The following is a 6,512-nucleotide window of genomic DNA, read 5'->3' on the forward strand; positions in this document are numbered from 1 at the left end:
ATTGTTGATTTAAAGGATGTTATATCATTGGCCCCCTGTAAATATTTAGCCAAGACAGAACATTAGGAGTGTATACAATGTAAACAATATTTTCTCATAAGAGAAGAAAGGAAGAAAGGAAGGAAGGAAGGAAGGAAAAAGAAGGTGCTAGGGTCCTATTATCCCCTTCAGTGGAATTCTTCCTCCTACTAGACTCCACTTCTTGAAGATTTCACTGCCCATTAATAGCACTTCCCTGGCAACCACACATTTAACTCATGGGCTTTGGGGCCTCTTAATATCCAACCTAGAGCACCACATAATAAATTACCCCCAAATTCATCAACTTAGAGTGTCAGAAAATTTCTTATCTCACAAGAATTATTTAGGAGCAGCTTAGGTGTGTGGCTGTGGCAAGCTCTATCAAAGTTAGCTGTTAGGTATGGGTCTGGGCTCATTCACCTGTAGGCCGATTTCGTTGATATTTCTATTTGCAAGATGACTCACTCTCACAAATGCCATATTGTCTGGGCTGTTAGCAGGAGGTCTTAGATCCTTGCTGTGGGAGAGCTCCACAGGGCTGCTTCAGTATCCTCACAATGTCAGCTCCAGTTTTGCCAGAACTAATGAACCAAGAGAGAAAGGCAGAAACCATGATCTTTCATGACCTAGGCTCAGAAGCTACCCCGACATTTCTGCAATAAGGTATCAATTACAGAGTCCCCTCACTTGCCTGAGGGAGGGGACAACTGCACAGGATTTGACTACCTGGAGGTCATGATAATGTAAGCCATCTTGGAAGCTGGCTAGCAGAAATACAACACAACTTGAAACCACAAAGATGCTCAGTGTGTGTGTGTGTTTGTTGGGGTATGGAGGATAGAAGAATTTTCTTAGACTCAGAGAGACCTACATTCAAGATAATGGTCTATTAATTAATAGGCAACACAATTAAACTCTCTTAACTTCAGTACTCTCAATTTTAAAACAAGGATGACAATATTACTGTGCCAGCTGTGTTTACCACTATCAACTTGTCCCACAGTTCTTGTTTTACTTACAATAAGGTGTGTCCACATGGCTAGAGGTCTGGCCCATAGGCTGAGGGAGTGTGATATGTGTGATTTCCAGGCTGAGACCATACAAACCCATGCAACATTCTCCTATCACATTTCCCTGAACCACAAACAAGGAGTTTGCATTTTCAGCATTGTTACCAGAGTGTTATAGGACTTCCCTTGACCTCCACCACCAAGTAACCACAGGGAGGAATTGCCTTGGAAAATTAGTGGGCACTGAATAAACTTGGTATGAGCAAGAAATAAACTTTTATGTTATTAGGCCATGGAAACTTGAGGGTCTGTTTGTTAATACAGTATGCCCTCACTTAGTCTAACTCTCATATGAAAAAAAAATATATTTGTTTTGAGAATTAAAATGAAAAGTCTATGTAACATTACTAACACAGGTCCTAACACTTGATAAATCATGACGGGCAGTTATAAGTTTCTGATGATGTCCACTCTAAGCTCATTTCCTAATTAGCAAGAAAAATTAGAATGATACTTAGTTCACAGAATGGCTTTCAAGAATAAAGGAAATAAAATACAGGAAAACTTTTAGCACATAGTAAAGATAAATATATTTTTTTCTTTCTCTCTCCCATATTGTTAGAATGAGTGGTTCAGACGGGTTTTTTTTCCTCCTTTTGAACTCTGCTTCCTTTCCACTCAAAGCTCAGTGTCACTGGAAAGCTAACAGGGCTTTGTGATAGACACTGAGCTTTGAGTGGAAAGGAAGCAGAATTCAAAAATGGGAAAAAACCATCTGAACCACTCATACTAACAATATGGGAGAGAGAAAGAAAAAATATATTTATCTTTACTATGTGCTAAAAGTTTTTCCTGTATTTTATTTCCTTATTTCCTTTATTCTTGAAAGCAATTCTGTGAACTAAGTATCATTCAGGAAAAAAAAAACAAACACTTTTTCTACTTAAGACTTAACATACAAGTGCATGTCAAGTATGATAATAGTTTCATTAAAATATTACCAGTTCTGACAATAATTCAATGACTTCATTTCAGGATTACTCTAAATTAGTCATTATTTTCTTACATGTAAAGAAAAGGCAGCACATCTTTCTAATGGAGGCCCTTAAATGCCACCTTATCTCACCAGGTATTTCATCCCACAAACAGAGCTATGAAAGGTGTGAAGGCCCACCTCCTCTCTAAATACAATAATATGAAAATCTCAACAATAATTGGATCCTCTAAAAGAATATGAAAGAGACAATAAGGAGAATTTTATTCATTAAGGGAATCCAGCTGTTTGAGCACCAGCAGTCATCACAGTTTCATGGGACACGCTCCAGAGAGACTTCATCACCAATGCATTATGAGCTTTCAATGAACAGACAACATGTCTGTTCACTCACTGAAGAACTAGTCATGTGTGTCTTTTAAAGCCAGCCATTGCCCAGGTCACACAGCCTATTCTAGCATGCTAGTGTCAAGGGGATACAGCCTTTCAGCCACAGAAGGCTCCTGATAAGGAGTTCTTCTGTTGATGTCTTTCATTAGAAGGCTCCCAGCAATGGCCAACAAGGCCATTGCAGCATAGAAAAAGTAGAACAGCATGCATTTTCCTGCACTCTATCTTCAAGATTAGTGAGAAAATAAATAGCCCAGATCCATTCTGCTTTCCCCTCACTGTATCCCCAGATAAAGAGGAATGAGAGGCATGCACTGCCAACAGTATAGATGCAGCATCTCCAACTAATCACCATCTGACAGACTGGCTCTGCTCTCAATATGTTGGCTGTGCAGTGGAATCAATGTGTGAGTGGTACTAAGTCATGGTGACAAAGTCTCCTGCTGCAGACCTTATCCAATGGCATATTGCAATATCACACTCTCTCCCTACTCTGTGGCCATGTGGCTCTTGTTCAAGGTTAAGCATTTCTGCCTTAAAGGCTTGATGTGTTTGAAGGCCTCACTCAGGAACTCATCAACTGGTGTGCCTACATTAACACACCCATACAAAACTGTGCTCACAACCGAACAGTATTTTAGTCAGCATTAAATGTCATAAAAGAAAGAGAAGCCATGCAGAAAAAAATGAAGTGTAAATACATAATTCATGTAGTAACAAATAGTACATTAATTGTCGTATATATAAAGTAACACCCTCCTTGGTACATAAAAATCCTTCTGTTAACATCCCTTATTGTTAATTCTTTGCCTGTTTTTATGATTCAAGCATTGAGCTACAAAACTACAACCATGGATTCAAGGTCCACAATTATATCTGTCTTAGACTTCCCAAATATTGAATTCTTTAACTGCAAACTAAAAGAACAGTTCTGTTGACATAACAATAATAATAAAAAAAAACTTTAGGTAATTATATTTTAAAGTAAATGATAACAATCACAAGGCAGAATTTATTTAAAACAAAGTTTGATTTGTTAATACCATTATACATCAAAACCCTGGGTGATTTTACTTAACTCATTAGGATGAAAAATAGATTTGTCACTCTGTGTCCTGTACTATTCCTACAATAGCTATTAGATTTATCAAAACAATAAAGTACAGATATACAAATTGTGATGACTTGAATCATAAATGTCCCCAAACACTCATGGGTTGAAGTCATGGTCCCTGACTGCTAGTGTTATTGTGAGGTGGTGGAAATATTAGCAGATGAGACCTATTGGAATAAACTTAAGTCTTGGGGCTATGCCCTTGAAGGGTATATTGGGAATCTAGCTGCTTCCTATCTCTCCTCCCAATGGCTATGAGATTTATAACTTTGCTCCATCAGGTGTTCCCTGCCATGATGTTCTGCCTCCTTACTAGCCCAAAAGCAATGGGGTCAACTCACCATGGCCTAAAACCTCTGAAACTGTGAACCAAATTCAACCTTTCCTTATTTTATGTTGTTTATCTGAGGTATTTTGTCACAGCAATGCAAGCTAACTCATGACCATTGTTTGTCAAGAGAGGGTCCCTACCTCTAGTGAATGTAAAGTCTTGGGGAAATAATACACATGAACACACACACACACACACACACACACACACAGAAAAAAACAATCTCTATTTTTTATATTCAAACTTTCTGCTTCATATGAGAAGGAAAAAGAAAAGGAAATGCATTTAAATTCTATTACTTCTAACTTGCAAATATCTCCCACACAAGATCACTCTTCTGCTAGTCAGCTAGTCTAATCCTCTTATCATCATGTACTCCATAAAGGTCTCCAACAATGTCCAGTCAACTGCCTGTCCATATTTTAAGTATATTCCTAAAACTAGGTATATTCCTAGGGCTTACTGACTTAAAACTTCAGTCTTACTTAAAACCCAATTGAGTTGATGATACAATAAAATTAGAACTCATAACCTGATACAAAATCTTCTTTAGGGGTTCCTCTTATCTGTATTTTAATATAATCACTGACTTCAAATACTATATTATTTCCAGAGTGCCCATCCATCTGTCCTCTGCTTAACTATTTCCAAGTTAAACCAGTTTCCTTAACAGGATGCACTGCTGGGGTGAAAGTGTTTGGGATTTGCTTTCATTTGGTTTTCATTCTCTCTCTCCTCCTGAAAAGGCCTGAACTCTCTTCTTGTCCAGCAAATTTCTTTTTTTTCTTTGTTTTTTTATTGGTTGTTCAAAACATTACAAAGCTCATGACATATCATCTTCCTTACATTTGATTCAAGTGGGTTATGAACTCCCATTTTTTACCCCAAATACAAGTTGCAGAATCACATCGGTTACACATCCACATTTTTACATAATACCATATTAGTGACTGTTGTATTCTGCTACCTTTCCTATCCCCTACTATCCCCCCTCCCCTTCCCTCTCATTTTCCCTCTCTACCCCATCTGCTGTTGTTTAATTCTCTCCCTTTTTTTCCCTTTCCCATCACAAACTCTTATATGTAATTTTGTGTAACAATGAGGGTCTCCTTCCATTTCCATACAGTTTCCCTTCTCTCTTCCTTTCTCCCACCCCACTAGTCTCTGTTTAATGTTAGTCTTTTCCTCATGCTCTTCTTCCCTGTTCTGATCTTAGTTGCTCTCTTTATATCAAAGAAGATATTTGGCATTTGTTTTTTAAGGATTGGCTAGCTTCACTTAGCCTTATCTTCTATAATGCCATCAATTTCCCTGCAAAATCCATGATTTTGTCATTTTTTAGTGCTGCATAATACTCCATTGTGTATAAATGCCACAGTTTTTTAATCCATTCATCTATTGAATGGCATCATTTCTATTCATCCTACAAAACACAGTTTGAATTCTACCTCTTCAGTGGATCTTTCTTCAGGCTACTTTTTCTGTATTTAGAAACAATTAATTTTATTGTTATAATTTTTGTCACATTGCATTATAGTGCATTATATTATATTCTTCCTCCAGTGTAGAATATAAGATCCACATGGAAAGAAATTCTGGATCATTATTTTTATATTAACAGCATCAAGAACAATTTTTGGCACATGGAGGATACTTAGTTAGTGTTAATAAATGAATAACAAAGAAGTGTATTCAGAGTTAGAAGAATTCAATGTGTTATGCAATGTTCAGAAACTGCTACATTAATATATGTGTAAAATATATGTAAATCAAATGTTTGCACATAGCATGTTTAATTGTAATAATGAAGTCAGGAATAATCACACTTCAACTCTTTTTTAACTGCAGACTTTCTTAAAATAGAATACACTTATGTTTTCCTATATTCTCTTTAACATACTCTAAGAATGTAGGGAAGACCATTATGTTCAGGATTCACTGAAATTATCGAGAGCAGAGAAAAAGGAAGACATGTTTTATCAGGAGATTTACTGTCTAATTGTGTTTATTAGTATTAATTTGCAGCAGTTAAGTATTTCAACAAATAAAGCCATTTTAGTGGTATAATCTAAGATTTTATCATATTTAAGCAGTATTTTATTCAAAAGCAGTATTAGTTTAGGATAAAATCTGCCTAAAATGTAACCCAAATATTAGAATGGAGGTAAGATTGTCAGACTTAGAAAAGATAAAATAAGAAATCAGTAGAATTTTCAGTTAAATTCAAATTTTAGGTAAATTATGAATAACTTTTGGTATAACTACATCACATGCAATATTGGGGCCATACTCATGCCCCCAAATAGCTATTTATCTGAAATTCCATTTTAAATGGTTTTCTATTTTATCTGGCTACTTCACATGTAGCATACAAGATGAATAGCAATAAAGACAGGAAGGACTTAGCTGACCTAAGTTACTTTTTAGGGCTAGTTTTCCTGGTACCCCAGAGGAAATCCAGGGGCCTAACTATCCTAGATGCTCCATAGCCTTAAAAGACCCTTTCCTGCTCATGTGAGTTCAAATTCTCAATTGGGAAAAGTACAATCTGAGGTCATATCTGAGAAATTTTTTTTGTAAAGGAGATAAAAGATGATGTTCTCAACAGCAGTAACCTCAGAAATTTGTCTTGCTACTCTTTAAAAGTGTCTT

Source organism: Ictidomys tridecemlineatus, unplaced genomic scaffold (assembly GCF_052094955.1).
Source record: "Ictidomys tridecemlineatus isolate mIctTri1 unplaced genomic scaffold, mIctTri1.hap1 Scaffold_44, whole genome shotgun sequence".
NCBI classification, from domain to species: domain Eukaryota; kingdom Metazoa; phylum Chordata; class Mammalia; order Rodentia; family Sciuridae; genus Ictidomys; species Ictidomys tridecemlineatus.